The following is a 22,559-nucleotide window of genomic DNA, read 5'->3' as shown; positions in this document are numbered from 1 at the left end:
CTCCAAGTAGAACCAAGAAAGGAGGCCAGGTCTCTGCAAGAAGCCCAGAAAGGGGGTCTCCAGTGAGAATATGAGTGCTTTTATCCGGAAGATGCTTTTGGCTATAACGGAAAACCCCAACCCCATTGACTTGCACAATTATTTAACACATCAAGAGGAAAGGAAGTGGGGTAGTTCTGGGGTTGGCTGATTCAGGGGCTCATTTTAAGTCACCAGGTTCCCCACTTCTTCCCACCTTTCTGTTCTGCCTGCTCAGTGCATTGGCCTCTTCCCCTGGCTGGCTCTCTGGATGACAACAAGATGGTAGCCATCCCCAGGCATCATATTATCGTAGAACAACCGCAGGCAGAGAAAGGTACTGTTTATGCACCCGTGTTTCTTATTATCAGGTGATAGGAGAACCTAGTGCCAAAGTCCACTCGGTAGCATTCCCCTGGTGTTTTACAACAGGACAGGGGGATGGGAGCATCAGGGTTCACTTGGATCTGTGCTTATCAACTGGGACACTGGAGCAATATGGGAAGGGGTGCGGTCTATTGTTTCGATGACTCGGGGAGGGCCATGACCAGCAGTGGCTAGAGATGTAAAGACAGGAGAGGGTTAATGACCTAATGCATGAGACACCTATTGCTGTGACCTTGGTGAGTTTTGAACATTCATTCAGGTGAAGAAACTGTTCAAAATAACAGAGCTCAAGCCTCTTTTTTATTTATAAACCCAAAGCATTTTTTAACATGCAGTGTATTTTCTAGGAAAGCAATTACTGGATACATCGAAGAAACACTGAGCTTTGTTTTCTTTAGAACTTTCCTGAGAGTTTGTTCTCCGTTCTGGAAAATCACATTGGCGACGTCAGCACCACTTACGGAATTTTCATCCCCACTGCAGCGACCTGCACGGGCCTGCACCGCTAGCTGCTACAGTCAAGTGATTCCAGGTATTGGGCCCCTACGGTGTTGTTATTCATTTCTTCTACTGTACTCCTGCCGAGCATTTGCACAGTTGAAAGACTGGCTTTTTTATTGTAAATTATTTTCTTTTTAATTCTTTGTGCTTTAGTCAGTTCAGGCAGTTGACTTATCAACATGAGAAATTTATTTCTCACAATTCTAGAGGCTGGAAATCCTGGTATAGAGGGATAGAGAGCTCCCTGGGGTCTCTGTTATAAGGGTACTAATCCCGTCCACGAGGGCTCCACCTTTAGGACCTCAGCACCTCCCAAAGACTTCCACCTCCTAAAACCATCACTTTGAGGGTTGGAATTTCAACATATGAATTTGGGGGGTATACAAACCTTCAGTCAATAGCACTTTGTAGTATGGTTACTGAATATTTTGAAAAGATATGTACATAACATATTATTTATAAAATTCATTTCAATGTAGCAAAGGGGACATTATAAAAATACTTGTTATGAAAAGAGGGTGTTGGCTTTGGTAGGATGAGAGCCACTGTTCCCAGCCCCTGATACAGGTGTCTAGTGGACGGGATGGACCTCAGCAAGCTCCTCTTAGGGGTGTGATATTTTTTCCTTTATGCTCTTCCTTTTCTATATATGAATGGGCTTTGTGTTATTTTATGTTTTATTTAATTTTTTAATTGAATGATGATTGCTTTAAAATGTTGTGTTTGTTTCTGTCATATGACAACGTAGGGGAAAAGGTTATCAAAGTAAGTTAGTAGAAATAGTTTTTGAATAAATGTCCATGAAGGAAATAAAAATGTAAAAAGGAAATACCAGGTAATGAAAGATCTGCATGAACAGTAGACTTTGGACCCTGAGGAGGCCTTAGAAGGTGTGGTCAGAAAGTCAACACCAGATGGTTCTGGAGGAGTTGATTCTGAGCTGTTATTGTCAAAGAAATCCTAAGAGAAGAAACTTTGCTGTGAGTTATGCTAGTGATATGTCACTCATTCACTTAAACTATTCATTCAAGAAGCGCTTTTTTATACTAGATTTTGGGAATACAGAGATGAGTAAATCACCATCCTGCCCTTAAGGATCCCGCATTCCTATTGAAGAGCAGACATGTGAACAGTTACAGATGTTAAAGGGGCCACAGGAGAATTTGTGAAAGGGGACAGTGGGCACTCCAGAGGAAGGCAGGCCCTGTGTCCATCTGACCACCATTTTATCTTAGAGGACTGGTACCCACTTGTCTGCTCTTTCCCTCACACCTATTTTTGTTCACATGATTGACTCCATACTTAGGTCCTAACACATGAGGGTTGGAAAGATTCTGCAAAGAAAAGCTCAAATAAACCACTTGAAGAAGATATCAAGGCAGAACTGATGCTATCATGCAAACTTCGTGCTTGATTTCATATGCTTTAGGGCCAAGTGTAGCTAGCTGCTGCCTTTCCATCGTGACAAAGTCCCCTACCTCAAACCAAGTACTTAGCTTTCTTTGTGTTCCTAAAGGGTAGACTATTTGCTGTAATTTCCCACATGGAGCCAGTAGGGGCAGAAATGTAGAGACCTCTGCCTAGACCACAAAGCGTATCAACTGTCAGGACAGAAACAGCATTCCATGAATCTTATCATTCCATCTCAAATATTGAGAAACTATCACTAATTTGAGGAGAGACAGTAAGAATAAACTTGAGGCCACTTAAGATTTATCAGAATCTGGTTCTATCCTCCAGTATTTAGGTTCTCTGTAAAAATCCCCTTTAATTTGCCCATCTCTCAGGTCTATAATAAAAGAGAAGTTGCATATAGGTTCTGATTAATTTATCATGAGTGTCAAGTCTTGGCTTTCAGGGTGAGAGTAGGGGAGGAATGACATAGGTGATGAAAGTCCACAGATAGCACAAACACCCAATTTAACCAGCAATTTCAAATCCTCCTGCACTAAAATTTTTTTTTCGTTTTTCATTAGAGGTAGCAAGGCTCAGCCCACCTTTTATGGCTGGATCTAACAATATGTGAACTCATCAGAAGGCAGTCAAGTGGGTGCAAGAGGAACAGTGAGAATTGGGGATTGTTGGCCTTTCTGAAATTGCAAGTTTACCACTCTTCCTCACTCTGTTGGTTTCATTTAGAAGCAGCACCAGATTGAACTGCAAGGAGATCAAACCAGTCCATCCTAAAGGAAATCAACCCTGAATATTCATTGGAAGGACTGATGCTGAAGCTGAAGCTCCAATACTTTGGCTACCTGATGCATAGAACCGATTCATTGGAAAAGACCTGGGTGCTGGAAAAGATAGAAGGCAGGAGAAGAAGGGGACGACAGAGGATGAGATGGTTGGATGGCATCACCAACTGAATGGATATGAATATGAGCAAGCTCTGGGAGATTGTGAAGGACAAGGAAGTCTGGCCTGCTGCAGTCCATAGGGTTACAAAGAGTCAAAAATGATGGAGTGACTGAACCACAATCACATCAGCAATGTTGGTTTAAACTGGGGGCTGTCAAGCAGAACTTTTAGAAAGACCAGCTCCCTCTTTGTTCATCACTAAAAAGCAGCTCACAGATAGAGGACCCTCTGTGTAAAATGTGCTTGCAGTGACTGCTGGCAGGATGACGTGACAGAGCAGAAGCTGAGCTCCCAGAGCAGAACCTCCAGGCTAAACTCTACCAGTTTGAGCTTCTGATATGACTCAGACTCAACCCAACCTGTAACCGTCACCATGCAGACTGCCTTAGGCCCAGCCCTTCCCCAAAGCCCTCATGAGGCCTCCCAACTGCCTGCCAGTCAAGGCTGCACATGACCTAACCTGAGTCACACCTCACTCTCACTACTCTCCAAACCACAAACATCAACTTCTGCCCAGGGTTACTTGCTGGCTTCTGCATTTACCTCACTTCCCACCATCTTGCCTTTCCTCCTGTCATGCCTTAAACCCCCTTCTCTTGCTAAAAATGTAGCTATTTTCTCAAGGTCCAGCCCTTCCATGAAAGCATCCTTGTTTCCCCAAACTCAAAGTTATCATTCTCTCCTATGACAGCACCTTTATCAGTATGTCTTTTATGACACCACATCACGCTCTCTTTTATATCACAGTAGTTTATGTCCCCTATGACTTTCATGTTCTTCAAAATGTGGGTCAGGACCCACCAGTGAATTTTGAAATCACTGTAGTGAGTCATGACCTGAATTTTAGAAAATGAAACAGAATAAAACAGAAGATTTTATAATGCATTACTTGTAAAAAATATTTCTCACTTTGGTTTTTTGGTAAAAAACTTGGAAGTCACTGCTTCACTTAGTAATGTTTTCAGCTTCTATGTACAGAAAGCATCCATCCAACCAGTTTAAATAACAAAGGATTTATCAACTTATATAATGAGAAATCTGGAGGTAGGGGCAGCTCTAGGTTAGTTTATCAGTAACTCATCAACATCAAGGACCCAGATTTTTGCCATCTCGCTATCCTTCCAACGATCTACCCTCATGTTTGCAAGATGGCTGCAGGGGTTCCTTGCATCACAACAACATCCAAAGGCAGAAAAAAGTGAGCTTATTCTTTGGATCTCTTTTTATCAGAAAAAAAAATTTTCCCCAGAACTCCCCCTAACTCTTAGTAGATCTCCTTCTGTTTCTCTTTGAAATAAATTGAAATGAATGATATGCCTAGACAAGTGTGGCAAGGAAAATCAAAATTAGTTTCAAACAGGATCAGAGCACCTTCCCCAAGCACTTGTCTGATCAGAAATATGGGGAAGACTAATGAATCTGAGGTAGGCAAGCAAAGTATCTACCAGTTCCACACAAGGTACTTCAGGGTCAGACCAGGGTCCCTTTCTCTTCACATTCTCTGCAAGGCTTACCATGCAGTAAGTCTAGACAGTCACCTCAATTTCCAGTGGTAAATTAAATCAATCACTTTGCCTCAAGGTATAAATATTCATGGGCTACATAGATCAAATATCCAATTTGAGATACCAGAGGCATTCTGTAGACATGATTTGCCAATATATAACTCACCAGAGGCTAGGGTTTTTCTCTGTCTTAATTTTTCTATTGAATTTTTAAACATAAAGGGCTAGACTAACAGCACGGTACTTTGTAATACCATTTAAATAATAAAACACGTATTTGTCACCATGCAGATGGCAACTGAAGATCCCACAGATGGAATTGTGGCTCTCTGGAGGAGACGGTAAGCATGTGACGGTGGGTGTAGAGAGACGGCTGTATGGGGTGGAGAGACATTACGTCATCCCAGATATGGGCTTTCTTTGGGAACCTGGCAGGATTACTGCTGAATCACTCGGCTAGGCAAATTATTGGCGTGTGAGTTGTACAAAGGTCCCTGTAATTAAGCCCTTGTTCCACCACTCTCCTTGGCATCTTTCTGCTTATATTGCCATTTAAGGCCAGACTTGAAAATCTGAATGCATAAAATAATTCTCTCTGTAAGAGTCAGTGTCTTAGAGCATGGAACCAGTGCTTTTTCTCCTCTCTTGCATGCACACGTATGTGTACACACACACACACACATCAAACCACAGGTTCAGAGGACTTTGAACTGCAGAAGGCTTTTTCTCTGAGATGGTTAGAATCTTTCTCTTTGTTCCTATTATAACTGCATGATTCTCCCACCTGTCCAGTAAATAAGACTAGCCTTGTGAGCTGCCTCGCAACTCCTTAAAAAGTACACTTGAAACTAAACAATATTGTAAATCAACTATACATCAAAAAAAAAAAAAAAGACAAGAAAAAATGGAGGCCTTGTGTACTGAGTTGCATAGCAAATCTTTTCTCATTTGCTGGGCCACAGATGCTGTGAGTGCATCTGGTTGGCCTGGGGGCGGTAGACATGGGTTCTACTCTTAGCTCCGCTACTAACTGGTCATCTAGTTGTTGTTTTTTTTTTTTTAGGGAAGTATTTATTTATTTATGGCTGTGCTGGATCTTCATTGTTGCACAGTCTTTCCCTAGTCTCAGCGAGCAGGAGCTAACAACCTCTAGTTGCCACGCGCGGGCTTCTCATCGCAGTGGCTTCTCTTGCTGTGGAGCACAGACCCTAGGTGCGTGGACTTCGATGCTCCATGGCATGTGGAATCTTCCTGGACCCTGGACATGGGATCAAACCCGTGTCCCCTGCATTGGCAGGTGGATTCTTAACTTGAATCACCAGAGAAGTCCTGTTACCTGGCTGTCAGGTTGCACTGGGGCTGTGGGTGCTCGTCCTGCTCGGCCAGAGCTCACTAGAAGTTCCACACTCAGTTTCAGGAAAGTCCTTGGCTGGCAAACTCAGTGGTGTGCTTGCAGCCAGAACATGAGATGTCCAGAAACTACAGAGAAACGCTGAAGATACGACCACAGAAATAAGTACCATCACATAGGGCTTTCACATACGTTATCTCATTTGATTTACTCCCTCTATCAACTTTATAAGGTATTTACACTCATTTTAAATGAGATTCTAGAGACCATAGACCATAGAGATTAAGGCTGGTGCCCAGGCACACTCTTTTTTTTTTAGTTAATTATTATTATTATTGTTATTTTGACTGTGGCTTGCAGGATCTTAGTTCCCCACCCAGGGGTGGAACCTGTGCCCTCTGCTGTGCAAGCGAGGAGTCCTAACCACCCGACCGCCAAGGAAGTCCCTCCCAGGCACATTCTTAAATGTGTTATTTAACAGATGGCTTGGGAGAACTTGGAAAGGAAGTGGCAAGTACACAGAACCACAGGACTGCACCCTCATTTCCTTTTGATAGCATTACCCCGTAACTGGTAAGAGCCAAGATGTACTGAGTGCTTCCTAGGTGCCCTGCACTATGCTAAGTTCTTCAACACACTTAAGCTTCACACAAAAAAATCATGAAGTGGGTGCTATGATTACTTTAATTTACAGATAAGGAAACTAAGCCTTAGAGAAAGAAGCAAATTTTTTTCAGGTTGTGGCTATCCCATTTTTCCTCCTGTTTCCCCCCACCCCCTCACCCCCACTACAGTGTGAAGCTGAAACTCCAATACTTTAGCCACCTGATGCGAAGAATTGACTCATTGGAAAAGACCTTGATGCTGGGAAAGATTGAAGATGGGAGGAGAAGGGGACAACAGAGGATGAGATGGTTGGATGGCATCACCAACTCAATGGACATGAGTTTGAGTAAACTCTGGGAGTTGGTGATGGACAGGGAAGCCTGGAGTGCTGCAATCCATGGGGTCACAAAGAGTCAGACACAACTGAGTGACTGAACTGAACTACAGTGTGTGGGATCTTATTTCCCCAACCAGGGAATCGAACCTGTGACCCTTGCAGTGGAAGCTCAGAGTCTTAACCACTAGACTGCCAGGAAAGTCCCTCCTGTTCTTTAAAAGGCTCATTCTTCGGGACTCAGTGCCAAGGTTCCCAGTAAGTCTCTCCCTGCCTCATCTCTATCATCTAAAGTGCTCCACTGCCAACCTCACTTCCTCTGCCACAATCCCCCTGTTCATTTCATTCACAGGATGTGTTAGAATCTGTAGATAGCTTGTTTACTTACTGATGTGCTGCTTTATTTAGTCTCTACTATTCAGATATAAGCTTGAGAGGACAGGGACCCTGTCCTCCTGATTGTCCGCTAGTGTCTGGCAGGATGTCTGGAATATAATAAGTACTCAACACCAATGTGATTGAATGAATGAGTGCATGCATAAATCAATGAGTGTAGTCAATCAGTGGGATTTAGACATGAGTTTGTCTAATGACAGAAATAAAGTTTTAGCCCCTCTGCTCACGCATTTACTCACTTATGCTTTCAACAAGCATTATTACATTTATCAGTAAATGTCAGGCACTGAGGTAGGTGATGAAGCATCAGAAGAGTAAGACAGTATCTGTCCTTGAAAAAGCCCACTTATGAGGGGTGGAGGTGATAGTTTGCAGGAGTGATTAAGTGAGGTTTATAAAAAAGTACAAATAAAATTATAATGTGATATGGCTTAGAATAAAGTGTAAAATGACACAACAGGAAAGGAAGGGACCTTAGTGTTTCTGCTGGACTCGGAAGACTTCTGCAGAGCAAATGACTTTGAACCTGACCTTGAAAAGGGACTCTGAATTGTGGAGGAGGGCTCATAGTACGTCTGGGGACAGCATAGCGCCTGTCTCCTGTGCTGCACTGAGTCACATGTTGATCACAGTGCCCAGTTGTTAGAAGGGCTACTGACCTACTGACCTTTCAGTGGAAACATCACAGAGTGGACCCTGCCGGGGGTCAGGGTGAGAAGGCACCAGGAGGTGGGTCTGAGTGGTGTCCAGGTGTCCTCCAACACTGAGAGAGACATGACTGGGAGGACTGTTTCTCAGAGGAAAGCACAAAAGACAGAATCAGAGTACAGCATGGAAACAGCCTTATTCCCGCCCTAAACACACAGAATTTCCTGACGAGAGAGCAGACTAACCCAAGTGTATATATTAGCTTGCAGTTTTCAAAACATCTTCTCAAACATTATCTCATTTGATCCTCCAGTAGCCTGCTAGATATTCTGAGGCTCAGCAAGACCATTTAGTAGTCATTTATTTGGTCCACGTTTACGGAGGGCCAAGCCCCAGCCAGACCTGGGTGATGCAAAGGGGAAGAACACAGCCTCTGGCCCCAAAGCACTTAAGTGCAAAGATGCAACGAGGGCACATTGTAAAGTGCCATGACTCCACTCAACCCTAAGCGGGAAAGAGGTTTAGCCGACGGGACACAGGAGTGGAGTGCTGAAGTGGTGGCAACACTATGGACTCCTGGGTCAGGCAGTCTTGGGTTCAAATCCTTGCTCTGCACCCACTTGCTGCACGCACCTGGGGTGATTAAGTGAGATCGTTAAATGTGCACATCTTGCCTTTTTATGACTCCTCCTACAATCTTCTAAGAGCAGAGGAGTGGGGGTCAACGACTTTCTGCAGCCTCAAGGATCAGTGGATTTGCTCCTTAGTAAACAGTCAAGCAGCTGCATTTGCCAAGTCACACACTACACACATACACACACACACACATGAGATCGTTAAAAATAAATGAAATGAGAGTTTCCCTGGTGGTACAGTGGACAAGAATTTGATGCCAATGCAGGGAACGTGGGTTCGATCCCTGGTCCAGGAAGAGTCCACCTGTTGGGGAGCAACGAAGCCCGTGGGCCACAGCTACGGAAGCCTGAGTGCCTGGAGCCTGTGCTCTGCAACAGGAGAAACCACCACGATGAGAAGCCCGAGTATCACAACTAGAGAGTAGCTTTGGCTTACCACAAGCAGAGAAAGCCTGAGTGCAACAATGAAGACCCAGCACAACTGGAAAGAAAATAAATAAACAAATAACAAGAAAAAAATGAAATGAAATCATAACATATGTACTAATTAGGTTATAGCCTGGCTGCTAAAGTAAAGACTTAAAGAGGCAGTCACTTATCCAAGATGGAAATGGATTTCTCTTTCACATACACACTGAGCCAGGCTCTGCTCCAGGAAGTCATCCCATCTCAGGCTCTTTCCACCTAGATGCTCTGCCAGGTCTAGGGGGCTGACCTCAGCTTTCTGGTCCAAAATGGCTCATCACAACGCACGCTGTGTTCAGGTGGAGCTTGATACAGGAACTTAAGTGCTATCACCAGGACCTGATCCTCTCTCAGCATGGCTTCCATCTCCTCTGGATGTTGGTTTCAGTCTCACTTAAGCTCTCCCATTATGGTCGCAGGAAGATTTGGGCAGCTCCTGACTCCATGTGCTCTTAGCTTTCTGTCCAGTGTCTTCCTTTTAAGAGTCAAATTGGTAGCCTGCACTAAACCCAGTGGTCAAGTGGATGGGAGGAGTTGATTAGGGCCTTGTCACAACGGCATCACAAAGTGGGGGAGTGATGAGTCCCTACAGAAAATTCTCCATTTTACCAGGAGAAGGATGAATGGATGCCAGGTGGTTGGAAAAAAAATCCCTTGGGAATGCCGTTCTAGTTTCTAAATGGGATGCTGTTTGACTCATGGATTATTAACTGAATGTTGCAGTGGAAAGGAAAAAAGAGGAATGAGTTTTTCTCTTTCCCTTTCCTAAGAACAAAGAAGATAAAGAGAACAGTGAGCCAGCCTGAACACTCCTAGTTTTTTTTTTTACTTTAACTGCTCCTAACTCCTAAGGTCTGTAACTAAGTTTACTTTTTTGCCCCTTAACTCTGCAGGAGCTACCTTTTGCATCTCTTTTCCTTTGACTCTACGCTAAATACATCCTATATCTGGTGTTTACCCTTACAACACCCTTCCCCTTGTAGTTACATTTCAGAAATGTAACTATATTTCTGTAGTTAAAGAGCCACCGAACTGCCATTCTCAATCACTGGGTTACTGACGCCAGTCTATGATTGTCTTTGAAACAATGCAAGAGGAAGAAATCAAAATCCTAACACCTTTGTTCCTCATCATCTTATAAGCCCCTAGACTCCTCATGGGGGGGCGGGGGGAGGGGCACAGTTCTTGAGGCATGAGCCCTACTGTGTTCCCCTCTCCATTGGCTGAGAATTAAAGCCACCTTTCTACTTCCTCCAAACTCTGTCTCTGTATTTTTTCATTAGGCTTCATTGGGCAGAGAGGGCCAAGATTTTGGCCAGCAACATGAAGACAACTGATTTTCAAATTTAGTTGGTTGACAGAAGAAAAAACCTCTATTCCTTCTTTCAATTAATTGCGTGCACTTCTAGAGTGCAATAATCCACATCACTGATCTTTCAACTTTACCCCAAAATCCCCAATCCTGATTATGCGCCCAACTAGTACATGTATTTCTTTGTAAGTATACACATGTGCTATTTGACTACTAACATATTACTATGGTAAACACTGATAGTGGCACCAGATGTCCATCCTTCCCCACTTCCTTAGTGTAGCATTTCCTAATGGGCACATGGCATCCTACAATAGACTACATGTCCCAGGATCCTTTGCAACTAGATGTGATCACATGACTAAATTCTAGCCAATGAATTGTCAGAGGTGTCAGGTGCAATTTACAGGAAGTGTCCTCCATGAGAGAAACATGCAGTTCTTCCCTTTTTTCTCCTTCCTGCTCTCTAGAATGCGAACAGGATGGCTTGACCATAAGCAACAGCCTTGGACAATGGAGTGGAAGCCACACACTGAAGAAGTGGAGCAATCAGAAAAGATACCAGTTCTGGGTGGCTCACTGCCACACTCCAAGTGCATGAGACAGAAATAAACTTCTGTCTTGTTTAAGCCATGATGTTTTGGATATTTTCTTCTTTCTTAATCTCAGTCAAATCTGATCCTACATGATAAAAATTTATATGTTATAATACACATACCAAAATACATATAGCAAAGAAGAGATAAAATAAATGGACGTTCTAATATTTCTTGTACCCCACCGGATAGAGTTTCACATACCTCTAGGGTGCATCCCTGCCCCCCTTCATTTTAGAACCCTCTGGTCCCCTTGGCCCTGGCCCTAGTCTCATGGTGCCCATGGGGTTCGGGACCTTTGAGAGGGACCTTTGCCTCCTCTCCCTGAATACACTTAGCTCTTTGAGCCAGGGGCCCTGAGCAAGCCTTCTGCACCACCTTGCCTAACTCGGGCAGAGTCCCTTCTCGGCCCTGTTTTTGCTACCTGCTGACTCTTCTGTGTGTGTTTCTATTATCCAGAGTTTGCTTTTGCAATGGGGAAAGCAGACCAGAAAATCTGATGGAATTGACAAGATGAGATACAATCTGAACACAAAGAAGTAGGCAATCTGTAATTGTCAGGGAAAAAGACGTGCCCTTCTGGCCTGCTCCTGCACCACAGAACTTGAGCTAACTGGCCTGGTTCTGTAGGGAAGGAAGGGGGGAGGGGGAAGCGCAGAGGTAAAGAGCTTTGTTGTTCTAGAGCTTTCTCTGAGGGCACGGCTTTCTCTTCCCTGGAAGGTGACAGTTGTGGAGCCACGCCCACCCCACCCCACCAGACAAGGTCAGAGTGAACCCAATTCCAAAGCTCTGAGGCTTGAGGGTCACAAATCCCCATCGAGGCTAGGCCTGGGAAAGGCGAGCCTACCGGGTCTCTTTAGGATCTGGGCGAGTCCATACTCCCTCCCTCCACCCCCTTGAGGCATCAGTGTCCTGATTGTATCACAGCTTCAAAATTCCCTGACTCATGCCATCCTCGGATTTTAAAAGAGCTTATTCAAGTGGTGTAGGCTGCACGCTCCACCCCGCAATCAACTCAGCAATTCAGTACAGCACCCGTGTGTGTGTGTGTGTGTGTGTGTGTGTGTGTGTGTCTAGAGAAGGGAGGGACTGAACAGGGGGAGAGGGGTTCCTGAAACCAGAAGGAAAAGTGCATGAGGAAACTTGTGCTGCTGATCTCATTAGGAAAACGGTGAATTGGCGCCCCAAAGAACAGCTGGCCCTGACCCCTAAGTGGGCAGGTCAGAACGGGGAAACCGCTGCGCAGGTTTGCTCAGGAAAAGCAACCATGCTGGGGAGGAAGGCATCTTCTCTCCCCATCACAGTCTGAGCCTGCTGTTCTCCGGCACTTCTAGGGAGCGAGGCTATACCATGTGATTCGCTAGTAACCATGGCAACGAACCTCATTCCTGTGAAGTGTACGGAAAGAAATCCCACAGAAAGAGATCTGGGCAGGCTGGTTGTCCTGTGCCCAAGGGCAACTCGGCTCCAACTCAGTTTGTTCTCCATTACTGCTGCTGCAGTTGTTATGTTGTTGAGGAAACGACAGTGATTCCGTCTCTTCTGAGCGGGAGACACTGGCTCGTTTTGCTTCTCCTCCTGATACTTGCATTCCCTACTTTGGAACAGTCTCGTAAGACGAAAGACAAAAATAGCTCTCTCTGAAGGAGAGGATGCTAAAGCATGCTGTGCTTTCAGAGATGGGCTTCTCTATGTAAAGCGTGCACCTCCAGTACGTGAAGCTGGAGGTAGTTCCGCTCGGTCCCGGCCGCAGAAAGAGCACAGAAAAGGGCGGGAGAGCGAACACACCAAGTCTGCCGGGAGAGGCCGGAGGGGTGGTAGGTGCTGTGGAAGCCTAAGCGGCAGTGGGCGGGGTGAGCCGATCCCACCGCGGGCACTCGCCACGCCCTCCACTCACAGGCTTACAGGAGGAAGTGGCTCTGATCTTTGTTGCAAACGAAGGACATAATTATCATTTGGGGAACACGCATTGTTCAATGACGCAGCATCCAGCAGCCAAAAGAGGGCTGCCCGGTGATGGGAGCTCACTTGGTGCCCTCTCTGAGCTGCAGCTTCCGTCTGCCTTTAGGAGGCCGGCTAGCTGGCGCTGCCTTTTCAGTGACCTTGAACAAGTCACTTCGCCTCTCCAGGTTTCGGTTTCTCCATCTTTAAAAGAGGCAAAAAAAAATATTTCTGTAGCCTTTCTCACTGGGTTTTGTTTGTTTGTTTTTAATAATCTCCTTGGCTAACCTAAGGGAAAGCAGTTTAAAAAACTATAAATCTCTGTGTAGTATCATTATCCTCCTCAGTAGTGGATATGTCCATTCTTAAAGGATTCTGAAAGTTGGAATGAGTAAGTCATCAGGTCGAAAACTTCAGTAGTACAAAGCTATAGATGTAGCTTTGTAGGGTTTTTCACTAATGTTTCATGACTACAAAGCAAATTGCACACTGCATGTCATCCTAAGGAACTGCCCCACCTCCCCCGGTATGACAGTTTCCATTTTACAGATGAGCCCCAAATTCATAGCCCATGACAGAGCTGGGATTCACGTCCTGGCCTGTCTGATGTCCGAGTCTAGGGTCTCACCTGCTGCTGGGGCCTTGTGTTGGGGTAAATTCACTGAAACATTCTCCACAGTGTTGGAATTAAGTTAGGAGGTGCTTGTCAGTTCACAGAGCAGCATGGGTGTGTGTGTGTGGGGGGGGGGTGTTTATAAAGAGGGAGTCTGCCTTCCTTTCTCATCTAGGGGGTACTCATTTGTTGCATGCTGATATGACCATCTCTTGGCTCCTCATGGAAAACTCCAGTAGCTAAAAGCTGGACCTCCTGGGATCCCTCGCCTAGTACTGGGTAACCATATGGCCTGGCCAGGCCATGTTTGGTCTTCCAGAGTCATTCTTGACTTTTCTTACCCTGCTTGTGGCCCGAAGCCTCACCCCTCTGGAGGCTGCGTCTGCACACTGGGAAGCCCCTGCAGGAGAAGAGTGAGGCCAGGTGTTTGTTCTGCCCGCTGCCCCCCCACCCCACCCCACCCCCAGCTCCTGGGTGGCTGCAGGTTGGCTGCTCCTCTCTTCCCTTTAGGAGGTATCAGGACTCCCAGCTGTCACCAGCCCCAGGGACTGCACAATTCCTTGGAGGGTTCCTTCAACTCTGCTCGCACTTTTATAAAATCCCTTTATTAGACATGCCTCTATTCCTCACCTTGAGTGAGCTAATTTCTTCCCTTCTGGGCCCCTGCCTAACACAGTAGGAAAACAGCTCCTTCCTCCGGGGACTGCAATGGGAATGAAATGAGCCAGTGCGTGTAAATGAGCGAGCTGTGTGGCCTGAAAGGGTCAGCAGGTGAAAAAAGGGATGAATTCCTTCCCTGAGCATCCTCTCCAGGAGGCAGAGTGGCCAGCAACCGCCCCAACTGGCCTGCCGTCTGGCTTGTCCAGGAGCTCAGCCTCCATTCTTCCTTAAGCGGTCACTGGTTTGCAGTGGGAAACAGTGGATACTAAATAAGCAGAACTCGATGATTTATATGATGGGCAAAAGGAAACAAGAACATTATGCCAACTGAAGGTGAAAATGATAAGTCAAATAAGCATATAGGACAGTTATTCATTTATCCTAAAAATATTTATTAAGCACCTGCCATATGCAAAAGACATAGCAATAAATAATACAGACCTGGCCCCATTTTCTCACAGAGCTTGTGCTCCAGTAGGGGAGAGATACACCTAACAAAGGATACTGAAACATCTTTCCTTTTTAGTTAAAATTGTGGGGACTTCCCTGATGGCCCAGTGGTTAGGGTGCTGCACCTCCACTGTAAGAGAGCTGAAGTGAAGTTGCTCAGTCGTGTCGGACTCTTTGCGACCCCATGGACTGTTGCCTACCTGGCTCCTCTGTCCATGGGATTTTCCAGGCAATAGTACTGGAGTGGATTGCCATTTCCTTCTCCAGAGGATCTTCCCCACCCAGGGATCAAACCCCGGTCTCCCGCATTGTAGACAGACGCTTTACTGTCTGAGCCACCAGGGAAGTCCGTAAGAGAGCTAGCTGGGGTATTAAGATCCTGTTTGCCATGTAGTGTGGCTACTCCCCCCACCACCAAAAAAAAAAACCCACAAAAAAACAGAAAACAAAAAACTTTTGTGGCAGGAGGAGGAATGGTGATGAAGGAAGTGACTGTCAGTTGAACACTGTGCCAGGGACTGGGTGAGGCATTTCATTCGCATCATCTCATTTAATTACACAACAAAGGGTAGAGTTATCCTTTTTCTGCAATGAGGAAGCTGAAATCCAAAGAGTTTATTTGATTTACCAAGGTCAACAACCATTCGAAAAAAGCACCTGCCTGCCCCTGAATTTACAGATAGTGGGAGAGAGAGGTATGCAGAGAGATATTTATCAAACACTGGGTCATGTATAGTGACAGTGATGTATTCAGGGCAAAAAGGGAGCATGGGATGAGGGGAACTTCAACCTGACAAGAGATGTTGGGAAAGACTTAGGGAAGGGAAGGCCTCAACTGAGTTTTAGAGTTGCTAATAGCCAAGCTGGAGGTAAGAGAGAACAGGGGCTCTTGGGCAGAAGGGGTGCCAGTGGAAAAAAAAAAAAGAAAAACAGACTACAGAGCAAGGACTGTGGATGGAGAGTTGTAGGCAGGGCCAAGGCTCTGGTGGAATCTTATTTTGTATCAAGAAACGTAGACTGCAAGTCTTATACCTCACCTTTCAGGTAAAGAGTTCAAACAGAGGAGTAACATGGTCAGATCTGGGTGTTAGATGGATCACTCTGGTTATTAAGTAGAGGATAAATTTGAAGTGGACAGGAATGGGAGTAGAAAGAGAGACTTTTCAAGAAGCTTAAATGTCATCAAGGCAAGACATGGTAAGACCCAAAGGAGGTCAAAGGTCCAAGCGATGGAGAGGAGGCAACGGTTTGGAGAGCTACTTTAAAAGGTAGTGTCAAAATGCAGTGAGCAATTGGCTTTGTGATACAAATGAGGAAGAGGGGGCCTTCTCCCCAGTCTAGGTGGTTGGTGGATGGATGGCTGGGCTACCAATTGACATGGAGAATGCAGAAGAAAAAGCTGATTCGGGAGGCAGAGACATGATTGCTATTGTCTTGTTTGTCTAGCCCCTTTGTATTTCTTGCTCCGTGTTAATACAATAACAAATCCAAGAAGTAGAGAGCTATGATCTAAGCTAGCTGTGTCAAGTTCATTCCTGGAAACTTGAATCTATGCAGTGACCTGGTTCTCGCCTCCAGACACTGGGTTGTTCAGTGATTCCTCTGACTCTAGGAGTTACCTTGCAATGCTTCCAATTAATCTTTTCTATGCATAGGCTAGTCAGGATCACTCCCTGTTGCTTATAACCAAAGAGCACTAAGGAGAGATTAATTCAGCTCTGGACACCATGGGTTTTTATGCCCATGTGACCGCCACGTGAAGACCAGCACCTCCAGGAAATGTGAATCAGAAGGGAAAGTTCTGGGCTGGGGTTATCAGCATATGAATCATAATTGTGACTAGGAATGAATCAGACCACTGAGAGAGTGTAGGGGCAAGAATACAGGTGGGCAGAGGGTGACATCCAGGAGAACAAGAAGTAAAGGCTGGGAGAGGAAGAAACAAGAATTTAAATGGTCAGAGAGAGCCCAGGAGAGTGTGATTTCATAGAGACCAAAGGAATATGCGTTTAAAGAATGAACACTTGAAAATTTCACATACAAGCAGGGGACCAAAGAAAACAAGGGGCTGAACTTTGACTTGACCAGTAGACTGCTGATGATCTATGGGGTGGTGTCCTTGGAGGGAGAGTAAGACAGAAGCCAGCAGCCGTGTGAGGTGCAGAGCACCTGGGGCTGAGGGAGAGGAGGCGGTGCTCTGGGAGGTTTTAAATGAGAAACTAGATCTGGAAACTAGATAGGAGGGGCAGGGTCAAGGGAGGGGTGATTTTAGCAGCTTCAATCAGGATTAGCCAACCCAGAGACCATGCTCCCTTCAAAATCTGCCTTTCTGGGACTTTCTGGTGGTCCGGTGGCTAAGACACTGTGCTCCCAAAGCAGGGAGCCTGGGTTCCACCCCTGATCAGGGAACCAGATCCCACGTTCCTAACTCAGACCCGGTGCAGCCAAATAAATAAATAAATATTTAAAAGCAAACAAACGAAAATCTGCTTTCCTGTGCCCAGGGAGAATGGGGGTCTGACTGGTGAGGAGAGCCCCGGCACAAAGAATATTCAAGTTGGGGGCTCTGCCTGCAGTCAGATGCCCCTCTGAGTGAGAGGGGCTGAGGGCGTTTGGAAAGCTGACAGAAGAACAAAAGCCGGTGGATTTCTTGTGCCTACTTCTGGCCTGACTTGATTCTGGGCAGGCCCCAAACCAAAAGGACAACTAAGTGAAGAAAAAGAGGGAAAACTCAATTTGTTCTTGTATATTCAGATTTAAAATCCCCTCTGAATCCACTCCCCCACCCCTATCCCCACCCCGGCCCCCCCACCATCAAATTCAGGGGAAACAAAAACAACCCAAACCATGTCTGGGAAATGAATTCATATCACAGGGATAGTCACTGCCCTGTGTTAGCTGAGGAGTGTGTTCCTTCAAAGAAGCACAGCTTGGCAGGTCCTGTGCTAAAGCTTCAGGTAGACTTTTATGGGTAAAGGATGAATGAAATAGAGTTGAGCCAGTGACAAGAGATTTTTAAAAAATCATTATAAAATTCCTTGATATCATAAAATTTATATATGCTCATTGGAGAACCTTTGGAAAATACACAAAGACTTAAAATAGCCTGAAGCCTCATCCCCAGGAGGACCATTTTGGAATACTTCTTTCTAGTCTCTGTATCTAGGAGCAGGGCCAGTTTTTGAGAGCTGTATTTATGGACAATCCACTAAAGCCAGTTGCTAGGCTGTTTCCGGAGTAACTGTACAACAGGATCCTACGCACAATGTGTGCATGCTAAGGTCGCTTCAGTCGTGTCTGACTCTTTGTGACCCTATGGACTGAAGCCCACCAGGCTCCTCCATCTATGAAATTCTCCAGGCAAGAATACTGGAGTGGGTTGCCAAGCCCTCCTCCAGGAGATCTTCCTGATCCAGGACTGAACCTACGTCTCTTAGGTCTCCTGCTTTGGCAGGTGGGTTCTTCATCAATAGTGCCACCTGGGAAGGGACAAGGATGATAGATGCAAGGGCAAAAATGGTCTAGTGTTGACATCTATGGCAGAGCACAGCAAGAGAGAAAGGCTGAGGATGCACCAGAGAAGGATCTGGAACCCAGATCTCCTGACGGCAGTTGTCAGAACCCCTCTGCACCAGACACATGGCTCTCACATCCCAGGTGTATCTTGCTTTAAGAAACCCAACGTCCCACTCCCAATTTCCGTGTCCGGGGCATGGAAAGCTGACAGAAGCTGACAGAAAATGATGTAGGATGTCCACCAGCACCCAACCTTCCCCACTGAGCCACAACCTAAGGCACTGCTGTGTGATGTCACAGGGCCTCCTGGTAGAGCTGGCCAACTTCCATGCCCCATTGTTTTGGGACTTGGCCACATGACATGCCTGGGTGAACAGAAACATTAGTGGGGGTAATGTGAGCAGGACTTGAAACATGCTTTTATGGCTTGGCTTGGTCTCCAGCACTTCTGCCATCTGCCGCAAGACAAATCTGCCTACTTAGCCTCTGATCCCAGAATGAGGAGATACTTGGAACAGACCTGCACCCAACTGGCAGTTTGGAGCAGAGTTTATTCAGTTGCAGCCATGCAAGAGAGTCGCAGCCAGTCTACACATCCGTAAGCGATAGATAAATGCTTTCTGTTTAATTGCACTGAGATTAGGGGACCATTTGTTACACAGCATTTTAGCAGCAGAGGCCTGACTAGTCTAATGGCTCAGATGTACCTTTAGTCACCTCCCACATTGGTATTTCCTTTATCCTCACAGCTATTCCTTGCCAGCCCTTATAGGCTTCTTTGAGTCATCTTCCAGATTTGTTTCCAGGTTCTCACTCCACTATCCTTCATCACTTAATCCTTGGCTTCCTGCAGAGGCTTGTTGTTTTTCAGAGCGGAAGCAGTCCGGCAACTCAGAGCTAAACCTGGTGGCGTTTTAATAACCAGATTTAGCCTAGGGCTCTGGTAGAGTTCTCTCCCCTGATTTCCATAGCTCTTATCTTTTATCTTTATGGGATGGTCCCAGGGATCATGGGTCATTTTAGTTTAATTCTTCTCAAGTCATTTTTTAGAAGTAATAAATATAAACTTCTCTTCACATTAAGGTCAAACTTCTCTCCTTGATTTTTTAAGCCCTGCTATAATGTGGCCTCCAGAGAAGGCAATGGCACCCCACTCCAGTACTCCTGCCTGGAAAATCCCATGGACGGAGGAACCTGGTGGGCTGCATTCCATGGGGTTGCTACGAGTCGGACACGACTGAACGACTTCACTTTCACTTTTCACTTTCATTGGAGAAGGAAATGGCAACCCACTCCAGTGTTGTTGCCTGGAGAATCCCAGGGATGGGGGAGCCTGATGGGCTGCCGTCTATGGGGTCGCACAGAGTCGGACACGACTGAAGCAACTTAGCAGCAGCAGCAGCAGTATAATGTGGCCTCACCTCATCCATTATTTAACACAAAATAATAATAATAATACTTAACACAATGCTTATTATGCACCAGACATCCCTTTGTTTTTCATGTTGTATAGGTTAAGATTAGGTTCAGGTCATGGAAGTAATCTAAATGTCCATCAACAGAGGAATGGATAAAGAAAGATGTGGTACATATATTCAATGGAATATTACTCAGTCATAAAAAGGAACAAAATTGTGCCATTTGCAGCGATGTGGATAGACCCAGAGTCTGTCATACAGAGTTAAGTAAGTCAGAAAGAGAAAAACAAATATTGTATCAGTATCATATTGTTTATATGTAGAATCCAGAAAATGATGTAGGATGTCCCTGGTGGTCCAGGGGTTAAGAATCTGCCTGGCAATGCAGGGAACATGGGGTGGATCCCTGGTCTGGGAGGATTCCACATGCTGCAGAGCAACTAAGCCCACGTGCCACACTACTTAGCCTGAGTGCTACAACCTGAAGCCTGGGTGCCCTCGAGCCTTTGCTCTGCAACAAGAGAAGCCACTGCAGTGAGAACCGAGCCCTGCAACCAGAGAGTAGTCCCAGCTCACTGCAACTAGAGAAAGTCTCTACGCAGCTACAGAGACCCAGCACAGCCAATAAACAAATAAATAAAAATTGTTTAAAAAAAGAAAGAAAAACCATACAGATGAACTTATTTGCAAAGGAGAAATAGAGACACAGATATAGAGAACAAAGGTGTGGACTCCCTTGGCTTGCAATACTAACTGGCCACCAGTGGACTCTGCTTAGTTGGGGGAAGTGCTAGTAATTTAGCAGATGTGAAATGTCTTTCTCTGACAGAACACAAAGCAACAACAGGTGTCCACCAAAGGGAATGCTTTTTATTGTTACACAAATCATTTCCTATCGGAGCACATAAACATCCAAAGAACAGTTGCGTTTTCAAAACAAACAGATTAGATAACTTTGATGAAATGAGTGGAGCGGGGGTGGGCGACTGGGGAAAACAAAGCACATTATTTTAGAATTTGGTAGTGCTTTTACTGATTTTAAACAGAAATGAAAATTAGGACAGGATGAGGAAGAAAAGAAAAACACGTTCATGAAGAAAATGCCTTCTTGGGAGCAGAGCCTATGGTGATGCTCATTGTTTCATGGAGGAAGAACCGGGCTCTATTTCGTGGGCTTGGGAAGAGGCAGCGCTATCCACGCCTGGCAGGGAAAGCAAGGGCTTTCCAGAGCCCACCCTTCGGCATCCCTAAGGTGGCCGAGCTCATGTGCTCCCCACATCTGTCCATCCTTGCCCCCAGCCGCCTTCCGAGAGGCGCACACGTGGACAGCCAAGCTCTATTTGTTTTCTCTTAACATCTGTCCCTTCCAGTGCATCCTCATTGCTCCCACCCTTCTTTTCCCACGCCGGGGCTAGTGTTGCAGTTTTCTGAGTTTATAGGAAACTTTCCTCTCCATCTTGGCTATAATGACACAGCTGCTGCTACTGCTGCTGCTAAGTCGCTTCAGTTGTGTCTGACTCTGTGCGACCCCATAGACAGCAGCCCACCAGGCTCCTCCGTCCATGGGATTTTCCAGGCAAGAGTACTGGAGTGGGGTGCCATAGCTACTGAGTCTTAAAGGCTGACCTTTTCATCCATCCTCCTCTAAGTGTTAATTCTTCTGACCGTTTTTCTTGACCATTTTCAGAGGTGGAGAACTCTCTTAAGACGGCCCGTTCCTTCTTTAAGAGCTTTAGTTTTTTCTTCTAAATCCAAATCGATGTTTCTGATAAGTTTCAATCAGCTGAAATAGAATTAATCAACTGACTTCCTCTTTGAGAGTTTTTCTCCTCATATGGAATTCTTCTTTTTCTCTTATAGATTGTTAATTGTCTTCCCAATATCTATTTTCTCCTTCAAAAGTAATGGTCTTAGCTGGGCATGAGGCAGCCAGTGAAAGAATACATTTCACAGACTCCCTTTAAGCTGGGTGTGGTCAAGTGACCGAGTGCAGACCAGAGTGATATGAACAGAAGCCATATAAGCAACTTCCTGTAAGGTCCTTAAAGTGACTGACTGGTACATCTTGGCCTCTGTCTTCCTTCCTTCTGGCTGGGAATGAGGAGCCTGGGGCAGTCACCATGGACCTACAAGTGGAAGCCTCCTGTTGAGGACAGTGTGACGTGGGTTGAACCACTTGCCACCTCAAGTATATAGAGAGAAATGAACTATCACTGTGGTAAAGCCTCTGTATTCTGGACTCAGTTAGAGCAGCTTAGCCTGTATTCAACATTCAAAAAACTAAGATGATGGCATCTGGTCCCATCACTTCATGGCAAATAGATGGGAAAAAAGTCGAAGCAGTGGCAGATTTTCTTGGGCTCACTGTGGATGGTGACTGCAGCCATGAAATTAAAAGACACCTGCTCCTTGGAAGGAAAGTTATGACACGCCTGCTGCTGCTGCTAAGTCGCTTCAGTCGTGTCCGACTCTGTGCGACCCCATAGACGGCAGCCCACCAGGCTCCCCAGTCCCTGGGATTCTCCAGGCAACAACACTGGAGTGGGTTGCCATTTCCTTCTCCAATGCATGGAAGTGAAAAAGGAAAGTGAAGTCACTCAGTTGTGTCTGACTCTTCGCGATCCCATGGACTGCAGCCTACCAGGCTCCTCTCTCCATGGGATTTTCCAGGCAAGAGTACTGATGACACACCTAGACAGCATATTAAAAAACATACCTTTGCTGTTAGGAGTCCATCTAGTCAAAGCTTTGGTTTTTCCAGTAGTCATGTATGGATGTGAGTGTTGGACCATAAAGAAGGCTGAGTGCCCAAGAATTGATGCTTTCGAATTGTGGTGCTGGAGAAGACT

This window comes from Bubalus kerabau, chromosome 14, assembly GCF_029407905.1.
Source record: "Bubalus kerabau isolate K-KA32 ecotype Philippines breed swamp buffalo chromosome 14, PCC_UOA_SB_1v2, whole genome shotgun sequence".
NCBI classification, from domain to species: domain Eukaryota; kingdom Metazoa; phylum Chordata; class Mammalia; order Artiodactyla; family Bovidae; genus Bubalus; species Bubalus kerabau.
Note: the sequence above shows the minus strand (reverse complement) of the source record.